Here is a 27197-nt window from a genome sequence, read left to right as displayed (position 1 = left end):
CTCGAGGCAGCAGAGTTCTCTGGATGCCAATTTTATATAAAGACTTATTAATCTTGCAACCTGTTCTCCTAGTCTCATTCCCTACTGGGATGTGTTATATTTTGTAAGTTTGCATTGGCAAGTCGGGTAGTGAGCCTTTACAGTGCCCAAGTGAGAGAAAGCCCTATTGCACCTCCAGTAAAAAATGTGCTTATCCCCTAGACCCTCGCAATTATATTGGATGACAGGTATTTTACGAGGCATACAGGGAGTGCTGCTATATGACCTGTAGTGTGGACGAACACAGAAGACGTGCAGACAACCTGAATGGGTGACTAAAATATGGATTCCCAGGGTACTGTATGTGGAGAAACGCTTTAAAAGGGACGTGGTCGAGGACTCGATCAGAGGGGAGAATGTTGACAGGCAGATGAATATGTAATTTATAGCCACTGCCCCTCTCGCACCCCAATATCGCATAGGTGAGAAATGGTACTCATTAAGATGACCGAACTGCCCTTATCTCAGGCAGGTGCAGCAGGAAATGGGCATAATTGAGCTAAAGATGGCGAGAACATACTCTCAGTGAAACAACACACGTGCATGCAATAGGCACAAAGAAAATATGCACTCACCATGAAGAAACATGAATACTTCGTCAAATATACATTTATATGTTAAGAATATTAACCTAAACAATGTACAGGCTGAATTCAACATGAAGAAAACACGTATATAGCTCACTAAAATAGGAACGCAACAGTAATGGGCAGTCATCTTTTCCAAAATGAAAGTTGCAACATACATTTAATTGACTGAAAGGCTTCGAGAATCCACAAAAACTCAAACTGCAGAATTAACTGAATACAGACCCGTGCAAGGCACAGAGAGTAGCTACAAAACCTAATACAAGGTTACCGAGAATTGAGGAGGGTTCGAACGGCTCAGAGAGAGAGCACAAGATCATAATTACCAAGGCATATGCCATATTTTCCTAAGATTAATTAAAGAACAACCAGTCATTGAAGGCCAGGTGCAGGATAATTATAAGCTAAAACCTTCATAGGGAACAGACCAAGCAAGGCCCTAGTGTTTGGAAAAGTCATGACACTCACACTTATATTAGCTAAAATTCCAATAAATACAGGGTGAAATAATTTCAAAACGTGGTCTCATCACACGTGACCCAACTTGAAGAACGTCTATTAATTAGCCCGAACACAGATAAGGCACCTGCCTTACTCCTTATGCACATTCCCAGATATGAGGCACCTTACAAGGTTAATTACAAAGAAGTCGCTCTGGCTGATGGCCTAGGAATAAATGACAGTATATCTTTTTTATTTGAAAGGACAGCTGTTAGCAGACCTCTCTTATGCTACTCTTCTGCTACTCCATTTTGGCTCATGTGCTGAAGACATGTCAATTGCTCAAGGTTGGTCAGAATAATGCCAACCAATCAGGACCCTCAGTGCTAGGCCGCCCAGTACATGTGGCATTAACCAATCATATACTGTAGAGAGGACATATATTTACTAATATCAATTTAGAGGCAGTCTCAGGTGGAGCCAACGGATATGTATCACCCAGTTAGGAGACTGACACATATATAATGTGAATATAGCAATTCCCTTAACCAATCCCTTCACCCCGTAGGTTTTTGGATGAAGGCTGTGGTATGACGTCAGTAAAAGTCGGGTCTATAATCTGCTGTTTTGTATGTGAGCCTCGTAGAGTTGCGAGATTTGATGCTTGTATACTGTGCCTGCTTTCTGTTAGATTGTTAATAAAGCGGGTTTTGCCTTACACTTTGACTATTTCTGTTATTGAGTGTTGGATTTCCCGGCCTTTCGTGTCTGCTTAAACTGTGGTTTTCCAGACCATCTCAACATGTCAGATGGCACACTATGGTAGAGCGTCCTTTCACAGGCATGCTGATGCATGCAGACCCCACACTGTCAATGAGAACTCCTAATGGATCCATATAGAAATTGAACAGCATTAGTGATAAGTTGGACCCTTGAAGCACCCCACAACACACCCGGAGTGGCAGGAGCCAGCTTGTTCCCATCCAGATGCACCTAGAATGCATTGGTAGGAAGAATAAAAACCACTTCAATCCCCCACCTCTGGCTCACATGTATGCTGATAAAATGGAAAGCAGGGTCTCAAGGTCCACCATATCAAACGTTGTTGAGAGATACAACACAACCAGCAGGCTGGAGTCTCCATATCCATCTGTCTCCCACAGAAGGTCATCCAGGACCCGGAGTGTGGCCCACTCGGTTTACATGAAGGCCAGAATCCTGATTTGTATGCCCTGAGTAGGTTTTGATCATCAATGCGATTTCAAATTGACAGGTAAAAATCCCTTTCAATAATGTTGCCACAGAGAGAAAACTAGTAAAAGATCTGAAATAACTTAGTTCAGAACTGTTAATATATATATATATATTTTTTAGAAGCGGGGACATTAATGCAAGTTTTGAGGTACTATAGGAAAGGTGTCAATATCATATATCAGACATTGCCATTACATGCCCAGGTACTCACATCTTTACCAGGTATAGCCATTGTATGCCCATGTACTCACGACCATTTGCATGCATTGATGCTAGGTGGCTATGTACTCATAACAATTGACAAGTTTTTTATCAAATGATGTCAGGTATTGGCAGGACATGCCCAGGTGCTCACAAAACTGTATACTTTTTACCACCAAATACTGCAGGAGTCGCCTCATAGACAAGCACTCATATTATATGTCAGGTACACGGACCATATGCTAGATTTTGCCACCATATGCCCAGCTACTCATACTGCTTGCAAGTCTTTCTGTGATATATTACCATATTTGCTACTTATATTGCCATCTATTACTCTGGTACTCACACCTTTTTCCAGTTATTTGCAACTTACTTGCAAGTACTCAGACCAAATCAAGTCTATGTTCATCATATGCCAAGTTGCTACAAATATTTCATTCTCAGATGCTCACACAACCCTTGAAAGCACATAAATGTGCATCCGTGTAAGTCGCTGACATTAAAAGTCTAGGGGCCTCATTACGCCTTTGGAGGTAGCCATGCCGCTATTGGCGGCATGGCTGCCACCAAAACCGTGTTCGGGTTTGGGTCCGGATTCCCAGAATGGGGAATTACCAGGCCATTCCAAGTTTGGAGGGCCCGGTATTTCCTCCCTCTGGGAACCCGGGCCCGGACCTTCCCCATTCCATTCCCATCTGAGCCCCCATAGCACTCAATGGGAATGGGAGAGGAAGCTAACAATGGGCAGATTACGACCAGCCCGTTGTTAGCTCCCTGGTCCCCTCGCGGGACCCGGTAACGACGCCTGGTTTTACCAGGCATCCGTACCGGGTCCCGCGAGGGGACCTCGTAATTTGGTGTAATGGGTTTAACGGGTCCGCCTCCATTAGCGGACCCGTTAACCCATTATGCAAAAGTCGCAATGAGGCCCTAGGTATGTAGATCATTTGCAACTATTAACATCATATACCAGGGTGCTGCGATAATTTACAAGGTATTGCCTGGCGGTACAAAGGTTAGCTATCAAATGACCAGACAACCCTATCTTTTGAAAAGTATTGCCATATTATGCCAGGTATTTCCATCATATGGGCAGCCCCTCCCATTGTTAGTAATGCCATAATATGCTCAGCTACTCATACTACTGCCAAGTTATACGATCAATGTCAAGGCACTCACAACATTTCCAAGTACTTCCATCAAAATCCTAGGTACTCCTGCCATTGCCAGTCATTATCATCACATGACCGGGTAGTGACTACAACTAGAATCCTGGGCAGCTAACTGCCTTGGTCTCTTCTTTTGCAGGGCAATGAGAAGACTGCATAACATTGTTCATGAGAGAGAGTAGGCCTGCTGTGCTCCTTTCCCAGCTAGCATGGTGGAAGAGATAGTTTCTGAAGGGGAGTGTAATGAACTAGCGTTCCTCCCGCCCACCTGGCATACTAAGCATCTGTTGGTGTGGCTGCCGAAGCATGTTGTCAGGAGAGAGCTGGGATGCTAAAACATGCTACTTCCACTGATACTTGTGTCCCACCGAACTCCTAGGCGTGCTGGCAAAGGCAATGAGTGTGGGCGAAACCGGAAGGGCAGGCAGAGCACAGGGGAACTGCACTCCTATCCTGTGCCTATCACAAAGACTCTGGTGGCAACAGGGAGAGCACAGCAACAAGGCCCCTTCTGCAGCTGCTTCTTACGTGGAGTATCTCCAGTCACCTCACAGGGCCTGTGTACGTGGGTGCACGTACATTTAACTAAAGTTGTATTTAGTTTATAAAATGTGTCTTGTTGTTTAGTATTAACTCACTTGGAGTATCATTGTCGTACTCTTAATTCACAGTTGTGCTGACTTTCATTCATCAATTCCCCACGAGGCTTTCTTTGGGTGCATGCCCTTCCTCAGACGGGAATTTTATTAACATCATTCATGTAGCATTAAAATACACCACGCTTCAGGACACTGCACGCTTATAAAGGCTAACACGTGAAACAGTGTTCAGTTCAAAACAATCCTACTCACCAAAAGTCTGTCATCAAAAATCTTCTGCTGTGTCTAGAGCATGCGCACACTATCGAAAGCACGTGCCTCCTTAGTGAGAAGCTCTGTCGTTAACATGATAGAATAACTGTAATGAAATCATACATGTTTCAAACAGATTGACAACATACATTATTGTTTGTAATTGTTCTATATGTATAGGTCATCCCTCTCTGATCACTGTACCTATTCTGTTTTATACCTGTCATCACCTTCCAATATTAATACTCAATTTTCCACTTGCGTAGTCTATTTTAGTATATCACATTCAATGAGCTAATTGTAAACTAAAGGTGTTACTCTTAGAAACCTACATATACAGGTATCCTTGGTGTGGTGTGTTACCATTTCTCCAGCTTCTCTCTGAGTGCACGTCCGTGGGGGGCAGCATTGCTCCCCTCATAATGCTGTGTGTTGACTTTCAGTCCTAGAGGGCTCTTTGTTGAGCCAATGTACGATGTACATCTGTGAATCTACATTAGCCAACACGTCATTAATTTGGGTCGTTGTAGCTCAGGTGCCAATCAGCCCAAACTACAGCAAATAGTGTACATTTATTTCCTGCGGAAAAAGATACATGGAAATTGCTGATTCTAATGAAAAAAATACAGCTTCAAAACTAAATTATACTTTTGTACTGTCTGGGGAAGTGTACAACCAACCGAAGGTACTTCAGTGGTCGACTTACAAATGCTATAAGGAAACGTAAGAATCAATGAATGGTTGGATTGGAGATTCTGATTGTTCCTTTAATACTTTGGATATGAATAGAGTGGTTTGGCTTATCAAAGGCTGGAGAGAAGTCCAACAGCATTAGCTTGGCAGTGTCTCCATCGTCTGCAATTTGTAGGAGGGAGACTATTATATCAATAAGGACTGTCTCAGTGCTTCTGTGAGGACAAAAGCCCCATTGGTGATCCCAAGTATCTGATATTAGCCAGTAATTTGTACAGATATCAGAGTCCAGTGTAGGTTTCTACAGTAAGAGGGTAATCCATGTTTGTTCAAGTTTCATGGGGATGGAAGTTTCATGAAATGAGGAATTAATACATTTAGAAATAATGGGGATTAGTGAATCTGTGCAGTCTTTAGTTATAAAACAGGGGCATGGATCTCCTGGGCAGGTGGTGCGTCAGAGGTGCAGAGAGGATCTTAATTGTATCTGAAATGGCGAGTGTCCTAAAGGATCATTCTTAAAGGTAGAGCCAGGTTGTGAAACTGAATCAGGGCATAATGCCAAAGGACTGACTGATATTAGATGTCAGAGGTGCCAAAGAAGTAAAATGGACACCAATCTCGGTGGAAGAATTTAAAAGATTGCCAGGGCCATGAATAAACGATGAACATGGTTTGCCACACGTATTTTAAATAAAGATGACAATATATCAATTTCTTAAACTGAAAAATAATGACATGTACCCATTGTCTCTTACAAAATGATAGCACATGTGCAGCAGATGACAGAATAACTTTAAGGAAACAGACCGTATTAAACATGTGTTATTAAGATTGTAAAGTTATTTTTCAAAGTACAACCTGCCAATCTGCAGGAATAGATTATGGTTTTAGAAAGGGGTCTTTGAAAACTTACAGTGCTAATTATATAATGTATTCATGTTTAAAAACATATACATAGATTTCTTTCAGGCTATAATGCACCAGCAAAATTCACACATGTCAATGAAACGGCTATTAACTTTGGTACTGCTATTTCAGAACACTGACAGAGCTAAGAACAAAAGACAGCAAACGTGTATTCGACAAGGAACCAGTAACTGCATGTTAGAGATTGAAACAGCAAATTATATAAGCACAAATTGTAAAGACAGTAATAATACCCCAAATGGAAAGGAGTTATAAAAGATAACATAGGTAGAAAATTATAGATGTAACGAGGGCACAGAAAAGTTTGCATTGTAGGTTTTGTACCTGACACTTAAAGAAGTCGGTGTTCTGATATGCCATGAGCAGGGTTGTATTTCTCCAATAAATTATTTTCGGAATGTGTTAAAATCCTAAATCAAAGTGTATAGTGGCCATCTTATACTTTCTAAGTCTAATTCATATTAGTACTGATTTAAGGCCAAATAAAGAGGTGTCATTTTATTGCATTTCTATCGATAAAGTAGCATTTTATTTTTATTTTCACTTTGAAATTCACAGTACTACCTCAATGACATTCTTTGTTCAAGGGAACGTCACCCACCCATTGAAAAATGTTTTCAAACGTATGCATTGCCAGGCAGGAAATTAGAAAGTGTAAGAGAGAGAAAACAAGAAGACTGGCCTTCTAATACTATCTGCTGACCATCTCTTAAAGCATCCTAGAACACACCAGGACAGCCACATCCCTCATGAGGCACAGGGAGGAACCGAAGAGTGCAGTCTTCAAGGAACTCCTGATCAGCAAATGAGTAGAACATTGTGGCTTTCCCTTTCTTCACACCTCCAGCCCCTCCAATACTATGCTCCCTTTTTCTTGTACACCCCTCCATTGCTTCCCATGTACGTTTGCAGTATAGAAAATCCAAACCACATATATACATTCAAGGCTCTGTATATGTAAATATAACCCTTGGATCAAACATTCAACAATCTGTTTGGGTATTCTGTCAACTATACAAGCGTGCATAGTCCACTGATTGTTTGAGGCCTCATTTTCTCAGCATGTACTTTCTCTTATTTATTTTCCTGTTTAAGGATCATGGTAGTAATCTGTGTGTCACTTAATAATGCACTAACAGCCCCCCACCTCTTGCAGGCAGAAATGTATGTAAAAAAAGCAAAGCTCATTTTCACGTCTGAGGTGATATGCCCCTCGGTAGTGGGCTCACCCTGTAGGTAACTGCCCGCCGCCCAAGTTAAAGACTCGAGTGCAGCAAGGGTACTTTAATGAGGGTGGCGGGCCATTATCTACAGGGTGGGCCCGCTACCGAGGAGCATATCGCCAATAGCACACATGTAGTTGAAGTCATAAACATAGAACGTCACCAACATAGAAAACGGGCTTCCTGCTCAACAGGACTGTACAACGTCGATCCACGCTTCAAGCTAAGTTTCCTTTTTAATTAAAAAAAACACACCCTTAGCACCCACAGAGGAAAATGCACAAGTGCTAAGAGATTAAGAGGGAGGGGGAGCAGGGAATGGAAGAGGGTGCCGGCTGCCCATGCAGCTCGGAATGTGGGTTTGTACCATGCAATACAGCCTGTGTTCTGAGCCTCCTGATTGGCTGGTGCCCCACTGCAGGGTGCTATTGGATTACATTTAAGGCCACTAAATTCTTTGTATACCCAGACAATGGGTATTTCTTGACAGTATGGGTTAACACGCTCACAGCCATCAAATGATTCACAATTATTTGTAAAAGCCTACAAATCGCATCCCCATGTGCATCCTGTTTCCCTTTTCACATTGAAAACTAGGTTTGCTTCTGTCATTTGAAAGAATTAACTTGGTCTTCTTGCCCCTAACGGTCGGCATGGCCCTTGGATTGGATCAATAAAGTTTAACAATAGCATTGAAATGTTGGCAGTTTGATTGGACAATGTAGTGGAAAAAAGCAATACAGACTAGTATAGGTTCTCTCTCCCAACATTCAGTGCATCGTCTATGTCCCTCCCTGTTTTAAACAACATTGTACCCTAGCTGGGTGAAATGTTCCAATATCATTAAAGCGCTGCCCTTTTATGCTAAAACAGCTATTAATGTCCTTACCCTCATTATGGCCTCTTGCCTGCGGTTTGAGCCTATAACTTCTGGGAAAGGAATTAACTGCTGGTATAGCCCTCAGTGGTGTAATGCTATATTAGGACATGCATTCGATTACAGACCTTATCCAAGCTAATCCGAATGCTCAGAATGCAGTCTGTAACCTCATCTGACATAACCAGTAAAATAATTTCACATTCTGTTTTGATTTTTTTATTGTTTAATTTTATTGTGTTTTTTATACAAATTGTACATTTACACAACACAATCAACATTTTTACACTCAGATTTGATTATTCTCAGTTATAAATCTACATTAAGAAACAAAATAAATTCTAATAACCCAAAATTACTAAATTAGAATTACATAGTTCAAGCACTCACCTAAAATAATTAATATACATTCATCGCTAAGTCCAAGATACCTTGCTCATTGACTTTATCAATTGCTATAAAGATTTAAAATGTCATCTTAATTAAGGCTATCAGCAATGATAGTTGGTAAGATGTAATTAATCAGTACCATAAATCACTCATCAAGACTGTGGATGATGAATAAATAAACCGTTCCAAATGACGTATCTGGTGGCTCTAAAATGCATGGCACTCCATTACCAGATGAAATAAGGACTCAAGCTTGTTTGAGTCGCACATTCTGCACTTTCAGAACTCCCGAATTACACCCAGCTTTGGGCCCACCACCTGAAATATGGGTAGGCAATTTCACCTGAAGTTCAGGTTCCATTCACTATAGAAGGAACTGGGGAATTTAGCTAGATTAGGTCTCAAATGGGGCAACGGTAGGTACATTAGTTCCTTTCCCTTGTAGAGTTTTAGGTGGGAGAGATCAAACAAATCCAACGACCTATCCCACCTTTTTATTTTATTTTTCACAGCTATTTCAGACTCAGAGCCGTCCTGATCGATCATTTTTAGTAAAGTTGTCACATCAATTTTTCAATTTTCTTAAATAAGTGTTGGTGTTCTGTTTTATTAGGCTATTTAGGTAGACCCCTAGGGAGTTCTGATCGGACCTTTCTACATTGTGCAACACAGAGAGGCTTCTAATAATGTACTGGGCCCACCAGAATGTGAGACCCAGTTCAAGTCTTATTGCACTCACTGGTACGGAGACTGGAAGTCTCAGTACTTGTTTTAAGATTTTTTCTTCAAGTATATCAAAGAACTTTCTGTTTGAGATGTTCATAAGCTCGCACCCGTACAACACTGTAGGTGAAATTTTCACTTTATAAAAGTTGATTAAAGGCATCATTGAGTATGTGCATAGTTTGCTTTTTACCCTTTTCAATAACGACAGGCAAGAGTTGATCTTATTATCAATTCGAGCTCTATCAGTTTTGTTCCATTCTTTTACTTATAAATCATATCCAAGGTACCTGATTGATTCAACTTGGTTAATTGGAGAATTATTCAGTTCCCAAGTATATTTTCTGTTCTTCTTTTTAGTTGAGTTTACCATTACGTAAGATTTTGTGGTGTTTATTTGTAATGCATTTTCTTTCAAATAATTATTGAGGTTGTACAAATGGCGCTGGAGGCCGGCTGGTCTATAGTCCATTAGGATGATATTGTTCGCAAAGTCGATGCCCCTCAGTTTAAGCCCCACGCACATGGGAACATATCCTCCCCACTCTTTAAAGACATTAAAGAGAGTAGGTGCTAGCACACAGCCTTTCTGTATGCCTTTATTCAATGTGATTGGTCTAAATAGGTCTGCTGCAGTATTTAGTCTGACCCGTGTTGAGTTATTTGAGTATAGGAGTTGATAAAATGCCAACACAGAGGGATCAATGTCCCATTTAGTCAGTTTGGACCATACCTTGGAGATATCGACATTGTCAAATGCAGACGTTAAGTCCACAGCTGCCACATACAGAGAGTGCCCAGAGTCAGGACCCACATCTGACAGACAGGCTTTGAGAGCAAGCCCACTAATTATTGTTTGTACGCCCTTTCTGTATCCTGTCTGCAGTGGGGTTAATAGGCTGATCTTTTTGCACAGGGCCCTTAAATCTCTCAATGCTAAGTTTGAAAAGATTTTCGATGAATTATCAAGCACTGAAATTGGTCGGGAACGCAATAGTTCCTCACGATTTTCTTTTTGCAAAATGGGGACCAATATTGATTCTGTACAATAATCTGGGCACTTACTGTCAGATGTTATGTTATTAAATAGATGTAATAAGATATCTGCCCAGAGGACTGGATTGTATTTGAATATGCCACTGGTTATTCCGTCCAGGCTGCTTGTTCTGGTGTTTTTTAACTTAGAATTATCATTTCAATGTCTAGGTGATCGAAATTGAGTATTTTTTTATTTTTTTATTTTTTGGTTACACAGTAACCTTTACAAAAGACAGAAATCTATTTTTTTATTTTATTTTTCTATTTTTTTATTTTAACATATTTTTGTTGGTTTTATAAGCAACAGAACAGTTGACATCACTGTTGTTTCAAATAATCCCCTCATATAACCCCCTTCCCTCCCCCCTCCCTTCCCAACTTTCCAAAACCACAAATGTTCCATAGCGTTACTGTAAGTTCAGGTTGCCTCAAGGGCTGTCACTGTCGTCGGAGGTAGCAGCAAGTGCTGGTGGATGAAATAATGGCACTGTGAGTGCCACCCTTTGTTGAAAGTCCTCACTGATGTCGAGTCTTTGTTCTTTCAGCGTGTTTTTCCACGCTCCCGTTTCGGCAACTGTCCACTTGTGGAGATCTTCCCACCATAATGCAACGCTGGGGATTTTGGGAGACTTCCACCCCATGGCGATGCGTCGTTTTGCAAGGATGTATATCAAATCCTTGAGCTTACACAGGGGTCTGTTCTTCTTCTTGTTCCTTTTGTATTTACCCAGAATGCACGATCCAGGAGACAGTACATCTAAGGTAATGTCTGCGTTAGCGACCTTCCCCCCTATCTGTGTCCAAAAAGTTCGTATCGTGGCACTCCCAGAACATGTGGGTCATTCCCGCATGGGGCTCGTTGCATTTGGAGCTCTCCGTTGGTCTAGCTCCTTTGAATTTAGCAATAACTTCAGGTGTGAGGTACCCTCTGTTGGTGATATAAAACTGTATTAGTTGTAGCCGGGCATTTCTGGACACTTTCTTATGATAGTGGGATATTGAATCCCATTCCTTGTCCTCAAACTGTTGGCCTAGCTCCCTTTCCCATTTTGACTTGCATTCGAGATCTTGTCTGGTTATGCTGTCTACAAGTGTTCCGTATAGTCTTGAGATTTCGTGTCCGCCCTCTGCTGCACTTAACATGTTTTCGATGGTATTGAGTCCATTTTCAGGGTCCTCGACTTCCGGACATGTGTTAGCTAGCTTCCTCGTCACTGCTCCGTGAAGTAGGAACTGTCCTACCAGCAATCCGGTGTTCTCATGTAGCTCCGAGAACGCCAAAACGGTTTGGTCTTCCACAAGGTCTCGGAGGGTAGCGACTCCCCATGGTTCCCAAGTGCTTCTGATCTCCTTCAGGCCTCCCGGTCTGCTTGCCATGATTGCAGTGATTGGTATTTGGGGTGAGTATGGGTCACTTAACCCAGTGATCCTGCAGGCTCTTTTCCAAGTCTGGATTCACAGCTTCATTAAGTGAGGTGCGTGCTGGCTCACTCCATCTGGGGCCCAAAATAGGTCTCTGAGCAGCATGTGGGGGATGGCTGGTTGTAGTAGGCGGGTGTTGGTGGTGGTGTCGTCCGCCATCCATTGAATCACATGCATCAGTTGGCCGGCTAAGTAGTATAGCTCAAAGTTAGGGATATTTAGACCGCCTTTGTTGTAAGGTCTTTGCATCACCTCTAGTGCCACTCTGTGTCACCCTTCCTGCCATAGAAATCTCCTGCACAGTTTGTTCAAGTCCTTAAAGAACCTCTGGGGGATGTTATAGGGAACGTTGGTGAAAGAGTGGAGCAGGCGGGGTAGTGCCACCATCTTTAACAGGCCCGCCCTTCCGGCAACGGAAAGCGGGAGTTTGCCCCAGAAGGTCATAGATTTTTCCCGGTTATCTCTGGCTCTTTCAGTGTTGAGGGTGTGCTTTGTTTTGGGGTCTCGATGTATGTTACTTGAAGGAGGTAGTCTCCCATCTAAAGGCCATGGCTGGGAGTCTATCAGCACTGATTTCGCTTAGCGATGCAAGGGGAAAGAGGCAAGATTTATCGTGGTTAATTAGTATTCCTGTGTATCTGCTAAACCCGTCTAGTGTCTCCAATATGTAGGGCAATAAGTGTTCTGGGTTGCTTAGGTAGAGGAGTGTGTCGTCCGCGTACCTGGAGACCAGGTGGGTCACTCCGTCAATCGTGATGGCCCCGTCCCCATATTTCTGCCTTAAGTATGCTGCTACAGGTTCTATTGCGATAATGTATAGCATGGGGGAGAGTGGGCATCCCTGGCGGGTGCCCCTGTATAAACTCCATTTTGCCCAGTATGTGTTGTTTGTGCGCACCCTGGCTGTGGGGTCAGTGTAAATGAGTTTGGTCCATTTTAGGAATGCCGGCCCCATCCCCATCTTGGTCATGGTGGCATGCAGCCATTTCCATCGGACTGAGTCAAATGCTTTGGTGGCGTCCAGGGACGCCACCGCACATTTCCCGGGCTTGCCACTGGTGCTGTACACCACATGATGTAATTTGCGTATATTTTCAGTGATGGTTCGGCCGGGAACATAGCCCGTCTGGTCCTGATGTATCAACTGGGGGATCACTCTGCGCAGTTTTCTCGCCAATAGGGCCGTCAAGATCATATTATCTACATTGAGCATGGATAGGGGCCTATACGAGCCACACTCTCCACTATCTTTGCCCGGTTTCAGAAGGGGAATAATCACAGCTTCCCTCATGGTGTCAGGGAGGGTGCCTGTTTCGTATGCCTCGTTGAAGACCTGAGCCAGAAGCGGGGCCATAGTTTCCTGGAACGTTTTATAAAATTCTCCAGGGAGCCCATCGGTTCCCGGGGTCTTGCCAGAGGGGAGGGATCTGATGGTAGCCAGGACCTCCTCCGGGGTAATGGGTTCGTCTAGGGCCTCTGCTTGTTGGTCATTGAGTGTGGGCAGCTTTATGATGTCTAGGACATCCTCTGTTTCGCTATCAGAAGCTGACTGGGGTTCAGTGTAGAGTGCCTGGTAAAATCCGGCAAAAGCTGAGTTTATTTTAGCCTGCAAATGCACCAGTGCGCCGTCCGGGGTATGGACCTGACAGATGGGCGTCCACGGAGTTTCCCTTTTGTACAACCATGCTAATAGTTTGCCTGGCTTATCACCCAGGGCATGACTGCGTTCGTTATGCTTGGTGTAACTAAGTTTCCCTAGTTTCCCCCAGAGCTCCAGGCAGACCTGTTTAAGCTCTATTATTCTCTGTACGTGGGCGGGGTTGGCTGGGGCCTCCTATTGCAGCGATCATTTCTCCCCTTATGACCACTTTATACGCCTCCCAGGCCTTGCTGATAAGCCGCACGCTGTTCTTATTCAATTGCCAGTAGTCTAGAGTGCGTTCTCTAATCTGTTCGGTGAAGGCCTCGTCCAGCAAGACTTCAGACCGGAGCCTCCATGTGGGTACCGGGGGTCTTGGTGCAAACACTGACCACGTGGTTATTAATGGGGAGTGGTCTGACAGCACCCTGGCCAGATATTGTGTCCCTGAACATGGCTAGGTGTTCTTCGCTTACGTGGATGTAGTCGATTCTGGTGTGGACAGCATGTGGGGCCGAATAGTAGGAGTACTCGCGTTTCTCTGGGTGGCCCTCTCTCCACAGGTCTCTAAGCGCTAATTGTTGTGTCAGCGTGTTCAAGATGTTGGCGGGAGGGGCTGGGGGGGTGTGCTTGTTATCGGATCTATCTACAATGGGGTTCAGGGTGCAGTTGTGATCTCCACCCCATATGAAGGTACAATCTCTGTATGGGCTAAGGCGCTTAAATAGGGAGCGGAAGACGACAGTGGCATCATGGTTGGGTGCATAGGTGCTAACTAAGCAGAGTTCCTTGCCCTCGATGTTGCCATGCACTAAGGCCATTCTGCCTTCATTATCTGTCTTAGTGTTCAGCAGCCTCACGGGGACGGTGGGGGCTATCCAAACTAGGACTCCTTTTGCATACGTCGAGTATGAGGATCCAATCAATGTCCTTCTCCAAGTTTTAGACAAAGAGGCTAACTTTTGTGCGTCCAGATGCGTTTCCTGCAGTAGGGCGATTCCGACTTTATTGCGCTCTAGGAATGCATAGATCCGGCGCTGCTTGATGTTGCTATTCATTCCACAGACATTCCAAGTCAAAATTCTAATGGTGTCTGCCATGGGTCTCGTTTAGTCCAGTTTGCCAGGGTGGCGCTCTTGGTGCATTCTGTCGTTCTGGCAGCCCTCCATGTTCTGAGTGGTCTTGGAGTAATTGAACAGGTAACCCAACGTGGGTGCGTATCCCCAGTTTCCCTCCCCCCTTTAACTTCAAACTTCCCTTTAACATAACATGTCCAGCGGGATTCCCCCCGTTCTGACTACCCCGTTTCTGCTCCGTTTCACCTCGGAGTGGTCTCCTGGTGCCCTATGGGCGGGTTAAATATACCCTAATTCCATCTGGGGGCAGAAGGCGTTGCTCGACCGTCGAGGTGTGGTTGCGGTCATGGTTCAGTGTAGCTCTGGTAAGATCTAAGTTACTGCTCCCAGTTGTGAGTTTACTTGTAGTCTCTCTCCTTCCTGTACATGCAGGTACCCTAGCTCCGGGCCGTAGTTCCGTTCGCTGTTCGTCGTGAGTTTGCGTTCCCTTATGTCAAGGTCCGGGAGTTGCTGTCTATCCATCCATTCCGTAGCTTCCGCAGGGGTGTCAAACAGGTGCGCTTTGTTGTCTTGCAGTACTTTCAACCTGGCGGGGTACAGTAGCATGTAGCGCAGACCTGCTTTCTTCAGTCTTGCTTTCGTTTGCATAAATTGGGCTCTTTTAATCTGCACTTGGAAGGTGTAGTCAGGGTATATAGCTATCTTTGCCGTGTCTCGTTCTATGCAGCCTCCCGATCTCGAGAAGGCCAAGATAGTCTCTCTGTCCCTGTAATGAAGCACTTTCGCGATCACAGGCCTAGGAGGCGTCCCTGGAGGCGGTCTTTTGGTGAGCGAGCGGCACGCTCTTTCGATGGAGAAACCCTGCGTTAGCTTCCCAGGCCCAATCTCTTGCAGCAGGAGGTTCTCGATATAATTCGTGGGGTTGTTTCCTTCGACGCCCTCCGGAAGGCCAATAATTCTGACGTTATTTCATTGTGCCCTCCCTTCGGCTTCAACGGCTCTGTCCTCCAGGTTTTTCACCTTTTGGGTTAGTGCATCGACATCTCTCAGGAGCTGGGTTTTAGTTGCAGTATTCTCCCGGACTTGGGTCTCAAGGGCTTCAGTCCTGCCTGCTATGGAGCGGACATCTTGTCTAAGCAGGTTCAGATCAGTTGCCACTGCGTCAATGTTGCTCTCCATGGTTTTTTGGAGGGTTAGAATGGCATCCATCAGTTGCGAGTTTGCAGGTTCTGCTGGCTTCTCTGGGGGTTCCACACGCGCCGGCGCAGGGCTGGTGGAGTATGCTTCTGGTTTGGCCACTCCGCCTGCCGCGTAGGTGTCCATTGTGGTCTGCTTCTGCCTGCTTTTTGGAGTTTTTGCGGGCATAAACTGGCGGGTTGGGAGTCCGGGGGGGAGGGGAGGGCCAGCCGGGGCCTCTCTTTTGGTAGCCTTGCAGTCGGTGCCTCGTGCCTCTCTGTTGGCGGTGTCCGGTTTATACGGTTGTGCCCAGTCCTCCCCTCGGTGGTGGTGGGGCAGAGCCCAGGGTGGATTGTGTGGCTGGTAAGGGGCCTATCACTGGATGCGATGGAAGGGGTTTGGGGCAGCGCTCGAATTGGTCCGGGCAATACGGGCTGTGTGCTGTTCCCACGAGGGATCTGGCCCCACTGCTGGCTATATGGGGTCCTCCAAGGTGTTCAGGGGAAGCGGGGGTCCGTAGTGCGCGCTTCAGGTGCCTGTAGTTACTTGGCTGGGGGGGCGCACACGGCGGTAGTGTTCCTCCCCGCTGTCCTCCCTCCCGCCGGCTCCTCACCTGACGCCGCTTAGGGTCCTCCGGGCAGCTCAGCATCTCGGCGCTTCCATGCAGCCTCGCTCCCCCCCCTCGGGGCTGTTTCAGTTAGCTGGATGTGGAACGCCACTTGCCGTGGCCGAGTGGTTTCCCGCGCCACGCGGTCCACGCACGCAGGGCCCGGCCTGTGCTCCCAGGCCAGCCCCTCAGGCACAGCCTCCTCGCAGGGGCCCCGGGGCAGAGCGCACACAGTTATGTCCTGCACCCCCCGACGTCCGAGTCTGCAGGCTCGCGTAGTGCAGGTCGCAGTATCAATGTAATCAGCGGTGCTTTGTTTGTTTATCTCGCGGCCGGCACCATTTTCGCGCCGCGGGCCGCAGGCTCTCCTTCCCTTGGTGCTTCTCTACGGGGAAGGGTCTCAGCAGCTCAACATTATAGCAGGCCTCTCCTACCATGGCCCGCTGCGATGGTGGTGATTCGTGGCTGGTAAAACCTTCGGGAACAGTTAGGATTCAGCAGTATAATGGTCACATCAGACGGAGCACATTGAAAGGCGACTTGCTTACATGGCGGTTAGCCACGCCCCCCCAAAATTGAGTAATAACGGTTTACCACTTTGATCCATGGCACCTGCGTGGTGTATTTGGTCATGAAGTAGTCCACCCAATCACCCTCCCTTACTCCACATGCTTGAAACGCTGCCTGTTGGTGACTCTTGTTGTTTAGATCCCACCAAATAGCTCTGGTGTCCTTCTTAACTAATTTATTTAACAGGGCTTGATTTGATGTTATGTAATTACCTATTTTTGCTGTTTGCACCAGCGCTGATAGCCTCGAATTAAGATTTTTTTGTTGTCTTTTTCTTATTTCTTAGTGTTAGGGGATCTAGATATTCTTCTAAGAGCTTTACGTAACTCACGTTTGTGAATTTGGATGATATTATATTAGGTCAGTCTATTTTGCTAGATAGATGGATTTTGTCATTTATTTTGCATATGACTAGTCTTTGTTTTTTTTAAATCTTTAAAATATTTGAGGAAATTTCCCCAGAGAAGTGTTACGCTCACCTGTTTCAGGTCGTTCTGTCTGGGAAGCGTGCAGATTCGAGGAAGCTGTTCTCAGTAGCTGCAAGTGTTTAAAGATGAATACTGCAGGTAAGATGCTGCTGCTATTGATGTTCCTTTTGTCTCCTTGCAGGTTCTGCTTCTCCGAGGTTCGAGGGAATAGCTGGACACAGTGAGCGTCACGTTGCAAGATGCAAAGTAACGCAAAGCGTGTTGTCTTGCTCGGGTGTGGTTGAAATAGCCCCAACAAAATAGTCGGGTAAAGTAGTCCCTAGGCTACCACACCCAAAACACTAGACTGCATAGCTTGGTTCCTTGGAACCAAGCTATGTGGATGCCTCCATGTTGGCTGACAATACATTAAGTAGTTCCCAAGCGCATGTTTTTTCATGGTGTATGAGCCTGGCGCCATAGGCGCCAGGAGTGGCCCCAAGAGAGTTTTGGAAGAGGATGCCAGGCTCTAGAGGCCCGAGTCCTGATGCCAACTGGCCAATGGGTTTGCCATAGAGGGTTTTGGGCGAGGGTCGTGACAACACTCCCCCCTAAGGCCCTTCCCATGGTGTTCCTTCTGTCTGGCCCAGGTTTGGGTGGGAAGTTCCGATGGAATTTCCTGATTAGACGTGGTGCGTGGATATTCTCACTGGGCTCCCAGGATCTATCTTGTGATCCAAATCCTTTCCAATCGACGGGATAATATAGCTTGGTCTTAAAGTATTTAGAGTCCAAGATATCTTTGACTTTGAATTCTGGTTCTCCGTCAACAAGTATGGGCTTAGGTGGTGTCCCAATCCGTGTGCCGGGTTGCATTGGTTTCAGGAGGGACACATGGAATACCGGGTGGATGTGTAGATTAGGTGGTAAATCCAGTTTCACAGCTGCTGGGTTGATAATTGCCTTAATGGTATAGGGCCCTAAGAATCTGGGATGAAAGGTCTGGGTTCCTTTGATGGGTACGAATTTAGCGGCTAACCAAACTTTGTCTCCTACTTGATAATCAGGGGCCTTTTTCCGGTGTTGGTTGGCAAATCTCTTTTGTTTTTCTTTGGCATGAATAAGGTGTTCCTTTGCCCTTTTGAAAGCCTGAGTAATGGTTGTGTATAGAGTCTTTACCGCTGGCATTTCCAAGGTGGCTGGAAGGTCTAGTTCAGAGGTACGTGGATGTCTGACATAAAGGGTATAGAAGGGCGTTTGTCCCGTGCTTGAATACAAAGAATTGTTATATGCATATTCGGCTATCCATAGTAGGTCTTTCCAATTCCTTTGTTCGTGGTGCAGCATGCACCGTAAATATTGCTCGAGTGTCTGATTGGTTCTCTCGGTTTGGCTGTCCGTTTGGGATTGGTGACTGGTAGATAGCCGAACGTCGATCTGCGCCGTTACACAACATTTTTTCTAGAAGTTTGATACAAACTGGCTGCCTCGATCAGAGACCAGAACTGAAGGGAAGCCATGTAGCTTAACCACACCCTCCAGGAACACTTTTGCTAAAGTGGCTGCGTCTGGGAGGCCTTTGAGAGGAATAAAATGGGCCATCTTCGAGAATAAGTCCACAACTACAAGGATGGTGTTGAACCCTTGGCTTGGAGGTAGATCAGTGATTGAAGTCAAGGGAAAGAGTGTGCCATGGAATTGGAGGAGTGTCCAATGGTTGTAGGAAACCAGATGGTTTTTGTTTCTGTGATTTATTTTGTGCGCAGACACCGCAGGACTGAATGCACTGAATTATGTCCTTACGCCAGGTAGGCCACCAAAAGTTCTCTTTCACCTTAGCTAGGGTTTTGGCGATCCTAGGATGCCCTTCGATCATTGAATCGTGATAGTCTGAAATAATATGCTGTTGTAATTCCTTCTTGGGTACATATAGGCGATCCCTAAAAAAGAGTAGATGGTCCTTCATGGCATATTGTTCTCCTTGAGTTTGCCATGCGAGGTAGGCATCAGGATTCATTGTCCGTTGGATTTCTTTTCGTAGTTCTGCTTGTGTTAAGGCTGTCATGATACCCAAGAGTTTGTCTTCGGGTATAATGGGTCTGGAGTTGTATATACTATTTCATCTATGCCCATGTGAGATAAGGCATCCGCCTTTCCGTTTCTGACTCCTGGTCGAAATGTGATTACATAATCATATTCAGCGAAGAAAAGGCGCAATTGTAATTGTAAACGTAATTGGCGCAAGGACTGGGGCTTGGCTATTTTGAGATATTGCAGGTTTAGGTGATCTGTGACGACTGTAATGGTGTGTCTCGCCCCCAGAAGGTAGTGCCTCCAGGCTTTAAAGGCGGATTTGATAGCCAGGAGTTCCTTGTCTGTGATGGCATAATTAATCTCTGGAGGTGAGAACTTTTTCGACCAGAAGGCCACAGGATGTAGCTGGCCGGTTTCTGGGTCTCTCTGTGAAAGTACAGCCCCCATTGTGAGACTGGAAGCACCAGTTTCAACGACATAAGGGAGGTCTGGACTAGGATATCGCAGGATTGGAGCGCAGGTAAACCTTTGCTTAAGTTCCTGAAAGGCTTCTTCTGCTTCTTCGGTCCAAGCAAACTTTTTATTGTTTTTTCGTAATAGTACAGTGATTGGGTGCACAACCTGAGAGAAGTCTGGGATGAACCGGCGGTAGAAGTTTGCAAAGCCCAGCATGCTCTGTACCCCTTTCAGAGACGTCAGTGAAGGCCATTTCAGAATAGCATCTGTCTTGTGCATGTCCATTCTGATGCCTCCTGGAGTAAGGATAAAACCAAGAAATTCTACTCTGGTGACATGAAAAAAGCATTTTTCAAGCTTTGCAAACAAGCGATGTTGACGGAGCTTGGTGAGGACTGAACGAATGTGCTTGACATGATCTTGTTCCGAGGCTGAGTATACTAAGATGTCGTCTATGTACACTAAGGCGCACACATCAATTAACTTCCTTAAGACGTCATTCGTGAAATACTGGAATGCCGCAGGAGCGTTTCATAACCCGAAGGGCATGACTTGATATTCAAACAAGCCGTACTTAGTACGAAAGGCGGTTTTCCGTTCATCTCCTTTTCTGACTCGGACCAGGTGGTATGCTCCTCAAAGGTCCAATTTGATATAAATCTGGGCATCTTTAACTTGGTCTAGCATCTCAGGGATAAGTGGCAAGGGGTAGTGTTTCTTCACGGTGATCTGGTTCAATTCACGGTAGTCAATACAGGTTCTCAAGTCTCCTTCCTTTTTTGGTACGAAGAACAAAGGACTTGCTGCGGGGGACTTCGAAGGACTGATAAATCTGTTTGCAAAGTACTGGTCTAAATAGGATTTCAAATGAAGGTTTTCTGGTTCTGTGATAGCGTAGATTCTGCCGCAAGGGATTTGTGCACCAGGAACAAGGTTGATCTGACAGTCATAGGGCCTGTGCGGTGGCAACGCATTGGCTTGGTCCTTTCGGAAAACATCCTGGAAATCATGGTATTCACTTGGCAAGGTATTAGTTGCTCCCAGGGTTGATACTGTTGCTCCTGGAGTCATGGGGATACAGACGTCGGGTTCTTCCTCTTGGTAATAGCAGGCAGGGGAGCAGTCACCGGGGAAGTTTAATTTCCGTGCCCGCCAGTCTATCAAAGGGTTGTGAGCAACCAACCATGGCATCCCTTGTATTAGCCTGAACTGAGGTGCCTTGATGAGATCGAATGAAATAGACTCCCGATATCCGTCCTGGCACAGCAAGGTTACCCTGGCTGTGCACTGGGTTACTGGTTCGGAAGCGATTTCTGTCCCATCCACGGTGGTTACCTTGTCCACAGTTGACTTAGAACACAAAGGAAGCCCCACCTCTGCTGCCAGTTCTTGATCAATATAATTTCCAACTGCTCCGCTATCGATGTATGCTTCAACGGCATGCATTCTTGATGACTGTTGGTGGTTAATTAATATCACTGGTATTGCAAAGTGCGAGGTCAGCAACTCTTTCTTCTCACTCGATAAACTGACCTCTACGTTTGTCGAGCGATTCCTTAGCTTCATCCTTCTCTGTGGCCCCGACTGTTCTTCTTGGGGGTTTTACTGGACAGCCCTTCAAGAAATGTCCTGGTTTCCCACAATACAAACAGAGCTGTTGTTGTCTTCTTTTGTCCCGCTCTTGTTTTGTTAATGGAGGCCGTATCCCTCCAATCTGCATGGGTTCTACAGCATTTTCAGGTACACGGGGTGTGTTTTCTCTTGGTCGAACATACACGGTCCAGGGTCCGTCTTAGACCGGTCTGCCTTTCGGTCCTGCAACCGGTTGTCTAGCTGCACAACCAGATTATGAATTCTTCACAGTCTCTGGGTGGATCAACCACCTGAGTTAAGACGTCCTTTAATTCGCCTCGTAAGCCTCGATGGAATAACTTGGTTCTTTTGTTTTCTGCCACCTAGCTTCGGCAATCAGTCTGTTGAAGTTAGCAATGTACGTTAACAAGTCCTGATTCCCCTGTCGGAGGAACAAGAGTTCATTGTCTACTGCTTGTTCCTGGGTATGGCGAACAAAAAGTTTTTCCATTTCTCACTGGAACCCCCCAAAGTCATGTAATAGAGGATTGTCATGGGTTACCAACGGCACTGACCAATCTGCTGCACTACCACTCAGGTATGATAAGACAAAAGCTACCCGAGCTTGGTCGTTTGGAAATGCTCCATGCCTACAAAGAAAATGAAGGTGGCACTGATTGATGAATGCTGCATACTTCCGTGGGTCGCCTGAGAACCTTTCTGGTGGTGCCAGGGGCACTGTTCCAGGTAACGTGATCTGTACCGGATTGGGTGGTATGATGGGGTTTTGCATCATTGGATTGCTTCCAGGTAGAGGCATCTGTCCTGCCTGTGATTGCAAGTATTGCCTGCTAAACTCTCCAGTGCGTTCTTTGGTCACTATTAGGTCTCTCCGGAGGGCATTAGTCTCTTGTAAGGCAGAATGAACCTCAGCACGAAGCTCTCCTAGTAATTGGGCCAATTGGTCCATTTCTGATGTCTCCATGGCGCCCAGGTGGATTTGTTATGGTAGGCTTCGTGTTCTGTTACACTCATCTGGTTACTTGCTGGTATGCTTCTCAGCTTTGCCTTGATGTGGTCTGCGGGGAAGGTTCTGCCTTGTGGTAGAATTAGGCATGCTCTCTGTCCTGCCTTCTTTGCAGGGGCGCGTTGTCTTTCATGGGCGAGTGCGGTCCAGTTACTTCACTGATGCCTGCCCATTTGATATTGTTCAGCTAGGTCGTATTGCTGTTCTTTAGTTTTGTTGCTATCCTGCATGCCTTTCTTTGTTTAAAATGTCTCTTTTTTCTCCCTTATGTATGCAGAGCTTCAGCGCGGCGAACTGGCTTGGTTGAGCCCCGCTGGTAAATAATGGCGCGTTAAGAGCGCTATGATGCGGTAAGTAGGCGCTATGCGCAGCGCTGTGAAGTCTTGCCTTTGCTAACCTGTGTTTTCCTTCCTTGTAGGTCGCGGTGTTCTTCGGCGCAAGTGGAATGTCCGGAGTGGTGCGAGCCAAGAGGCGACCAGCCAGGTAAGCCTTTTGAGCAGTTTGTAATTTGTAAATGTCTCTACTGCTTTCTTTAATGTTGCCTCTATCTTCCTCTTTCAGGTCGTTCTGTCCGGGAGGTGTGCAGATTCAAGGAAGATGTTTAAAGATGAAGACTGCAGGTAAGATGCTGCTGCTAATGATGTTCCTTTTGTCTCCTTGCAGGTTCTGCTTCTCCGAGGTTCGAGGGAATAGCTGGACACAGTGAGCGTCACGTTGCCTGCTGCAAGGTAACGCGAAGCGTGTTGTCTTGCTCGGGTGTTGTTTAAATAGCCCCAACAAAATAGTCCAGGTAAAGTAGTCCCTAGGCTACCACACCCAAAACACTAGACTGCATAGCTTGGTTCCTTGGAACCAAGCTATGTGGATGCCTCCATGTTGGCTGACAATATATTAAGTAGTTCCCAAGCACATGTTTTTTCATGGTGTATGAGCCTGGCGCCATAGGCGCCAGGAGTGGCCCCAAGAGGGTTTTGGAAGAGGATGCCAGGCTCTAGAGGCCCGAGACCCGATTCCACCTGGCCAATGGGTTTTCCAGAGGGGGTTTTGGGCGAGGGTCGTGACAAAAAGTTTGCTCGCATTTATCACTCTCATTCAGGGAGTACCACCATTCAAATAGATGTTGATTAGCATCACCTGGTTTCTGGAGATGTTGGTACAACCTGTTTCCTGAATTTGATACCACCAGCATTTATTTGTGTTAAGGTGCTGAGGTATTGGTAAAACCTTCAACCATTAATGCTATCCGTAGAATTGAATCGTCGTTGGTTTATGTTCTACTAATTTAGTTTTCATTTTACAACTCCATGTGCTAACAGCCTTGTAGACCTCAGGAGGTATCATGATCCCTTGGGATAATGTCCCTCTCTTAACCTATAGCTCTTGGCTTCACCTAGAGCAATAACCTTGATGCAGGTCCTTATCTTACAATCATGACCCCTCTCTTGGTCTACAAGGCTTACATCTAGGCCCCCATTTTCCTAAACAAGGCAGTAGGATTAACATTAAAAACAATATACTTTCTGAAAGACAATTGATATGATATGATATGATATGATGTGGAATCAGCAGAGGATTTAAAGCAATGAATATCCTAATATAACTATCAATACAAGTAACTAAGGAAGGTGCCCGCTGTTCTCCTGACAGGAGAAGGAAGAAGCTGTGGATAAGAATGCTTTCAAGCTGGTTTGGTAGTTTCACTGGAAAGGTAAAAGAGGAAGTGCAGAAAACATGGCAAGATGTGACATGATAGTTCTTCTATGAAGACGTCCCCGGGCATCACAAGAGAGAATCATATATTCATTTATTAATGGTGTTTTATAAAGTGAAAGTCATGACTCACACAAGCACAATCATAGAGGTATCAAACTAAAGAACACAATGTGCAATGATTCATCAATCAGGATGGAGAAAACTCTACAAAGCAGTGTGTTGAGAGGGGAGTGAAGAAGAGCTAGCATACTGGAACATAAGGTATATAACAGAAGGAGGCCATATGTGTCCAACACAAAATGGCCGGACAAGTGGAAGATGTTCGTGCAGCATGGGATAGCAGACTCTAATGGTGAACATGGTTTTTTTAACAGGAGCAAAGAAAAGAACAGGTGGCAGAAAGGGTGATGCCAGCATCTGTCATGACCTAAGGGGTAGTCTCAAGTGGAGAGTTTGAAAGACAGGGTAGTGGAAAGACCAAACAGATAAAGGAATGAAGTAGCCCGGGAGAAACAATATCCACTGCAGGAACTGTGGGGCAAGAAAGGAAGGATGAAGAAGGGAAGGAAGGGTACAGAGGGACAAAGTAAGGCATAATATTGTACAGTTGGGTGCAATAGAATATCAAGGGATGGTAAGCCATGACCTGGAATCCCCTGGAAGAAGGTCATGTAACCAAGTGAAAATTTGGAAAGCTTTCGGGGAAGAATCATGGGGACAATGAGAACAGGTCTTACCTGGGATGAGAAAGCTGATCTACATGTACGTTTATGCATTTTCAGGGGTAGTGTTGTTGGAAGAACAGCAGACGAGGAGGATCCAGGGACTTTGTGATGAATGTGATAACACATGTATGATAGACAGATGAAAGTAGTGTGAACAGCAATGTATAGGGTAAGTGTTAATCAAAAATGTTTGAAAGATTAAAAATATCGAGGTTTAATACCGCATAATAAAAATACGCCAGTCATGAGTCCAAAGGTACCATATACATTTATTAACAGGCAGCTGTCTAGCCTCTCAACACACTGCTATGAATGCAAGCAGACACTGTGAGATGAGAGAGTGCTAGACATTTCAAATACATGTACATTTATACAGATTTTCCACATTGTCACATTGTCCAGCCCCTCTTCGTGTCATACATTTACCTAGGGTTCATGGCCTATCCACATAACTAAGTCATGTTTAAACATCTTTGAATAGTTTGTTGTTTTCCTTTAAAAACTTCATGTTTTCCAAATATAGGACAAGAATGTAACAGTCCATATTTTACTCACTTATATTTGTCTAGTGTTTGTTCTTGAGCTTAAAGTCAGCTTAGTTTCTAGGAGTGAAAACAAAGATTTCTGCAAGAAGAGCACGTTCAGCTATTCATCATTCTACTTTGCTGTTTGAATGGAGAAGGCACTATTGGAACAGATGGTATCTAAATTACTGATTAGTACGGCTTTTGTTTAACTCCAAGGTTTCTCACTGTGTCCTGTCTGTTGGTTTGTTTAGGTATTGTTTGGATCGTGGGACAAAGAACCAATGCATACACTTACCTTAGACTTCGGTCAAGTGTAAGTTCACACAATTAAGTATCATGATGGTTTACATGTTCAGTGCAAAAAGGTGAGCTGCTGGTTGTTGGCTCTCCCCCCGATCCTTCACTTTGGGTGTCTTCTTTTTGGCCTTCCTCTCTGGGTCATATTCCAATTCCATCTGCCAAGGTCAAGAACCTTTGTGTAGTTATCTCATCTTCCCTTTCTATGGAGGCTCAAGTGGCAACAGCCTGGTAGGTGGGTCATTTCCATTTAAAAATACTTAAGAAGGTGCTTCCTTTCATCCCGGCTCACCTTTCGCCCTCCTGTGGTCGCTGCCTTGGTGCTCAGTCATCTAGACTATTGCAACTCGCTCTATCTGGCCCAGCCTAAAGCACTCATTCAGAGACTGCAGCGTCTTCAGAACATGGCGGCCAGAGTTGCAACAGGCTCCCCTTACAGGGCCCATATTTCACCTGTATTGCGGTTTCTACACTGGCTTCTGGTGTCTCAGAGTATCATCTTTAAGTCCCTCTTTCTGGTCCACCGAGCATTGCATCATCAAGGGGCTGAATATCTGTGGTCCAAGTTCTTATGCTACCTCCTGACACGCAGCTATGCTCTGTATCTGCTGGTCTTCTTGTTGTCCCTCATTTTCGCCTTAACCCGGATTGGACGTAGAGCCTTCTCAGTTGCTGTCTCCTGACTGCGGAATGATCTCCCCTGGCCTTGAAACAGTCTGTTAATCATCTTGCCTTCAGGAAATTGTTGAAAACGTTCCTATTTCAGTAAACCTGGTACTTCTCCTTCTTATCCCTCCTCTATAGTGCCACCATGCTTAGGTGAACGTGCACTTAATAAATGACATTAACATAACATAACAAAAAGAGCTTTGTTAAAAGAGTATTACAGTACTTTTCAAAATTGTATATTTTCTTTCTGTTTAATATTTGAAGTTAGGGTGCATTTTTTACAGGAAATGTTTTGGATCCTTAAAAGGAGGGAGCAAGATGTAGTTCAGTAAGAAAAGAGCTCATATTCTTGAGAGCTACCCGAAAAGTACTGCAACAGTATTTCAGATTTCTCAAAGAAGGGGATTTATTTACTCAATTCTGCTTTGCTGCTGAGATATTGAGGCTCCTGTGAGTAAGGCACATTGAACAAAACCCCTTTTAGGCTTCAAAACCCTCTGGGTGCCAGTAGGGGTGTAACGGTATACCGTTATACCGTTATAGATACCGTGAACAAAAGAATTGAACTATAATAACCGTCACATTGTTTATACTGCTATACCAGTTTAGGGCCTGCAGCTATTATGTGAGCTTTTCAGTCTGATTTGGAAAGGCTGCAGTAAACAAGTGCTGCATAGTCTGGATCTTGCACTGTGGGATGTGACGTCTGCCAAGGGGGCCTTTTTTGGCAGACAAGAGCATAGGTAAAGTCAGGCCACATTAATAAACGCAGCTTTGATGCTGTGACCGCTCTTTCTCTGTGATCAGTAGAATTGGGTTACAAATCAACCGATTTGTAGTTTTCTACCAATTTGAAAGATG

Source organism: Ambystoma mexicanum, chromosome 5q (assembly GCF_040938575.1).
Source record: "Ambystoma mexicanum isolate Mex_15411 chromosome 5q, UKY_AmexF1_1, whole genome shotgun sequence".
Classification (NCBI taxonomy): Eukaryota; Metazoa; Chordata; class Amphibia; order Caudata; family Ambystomatidae; genus Ambystoma; species Ambystoma mexicanum.
This window is presented reverse-complemented; position numbering follows the sequence as displayed.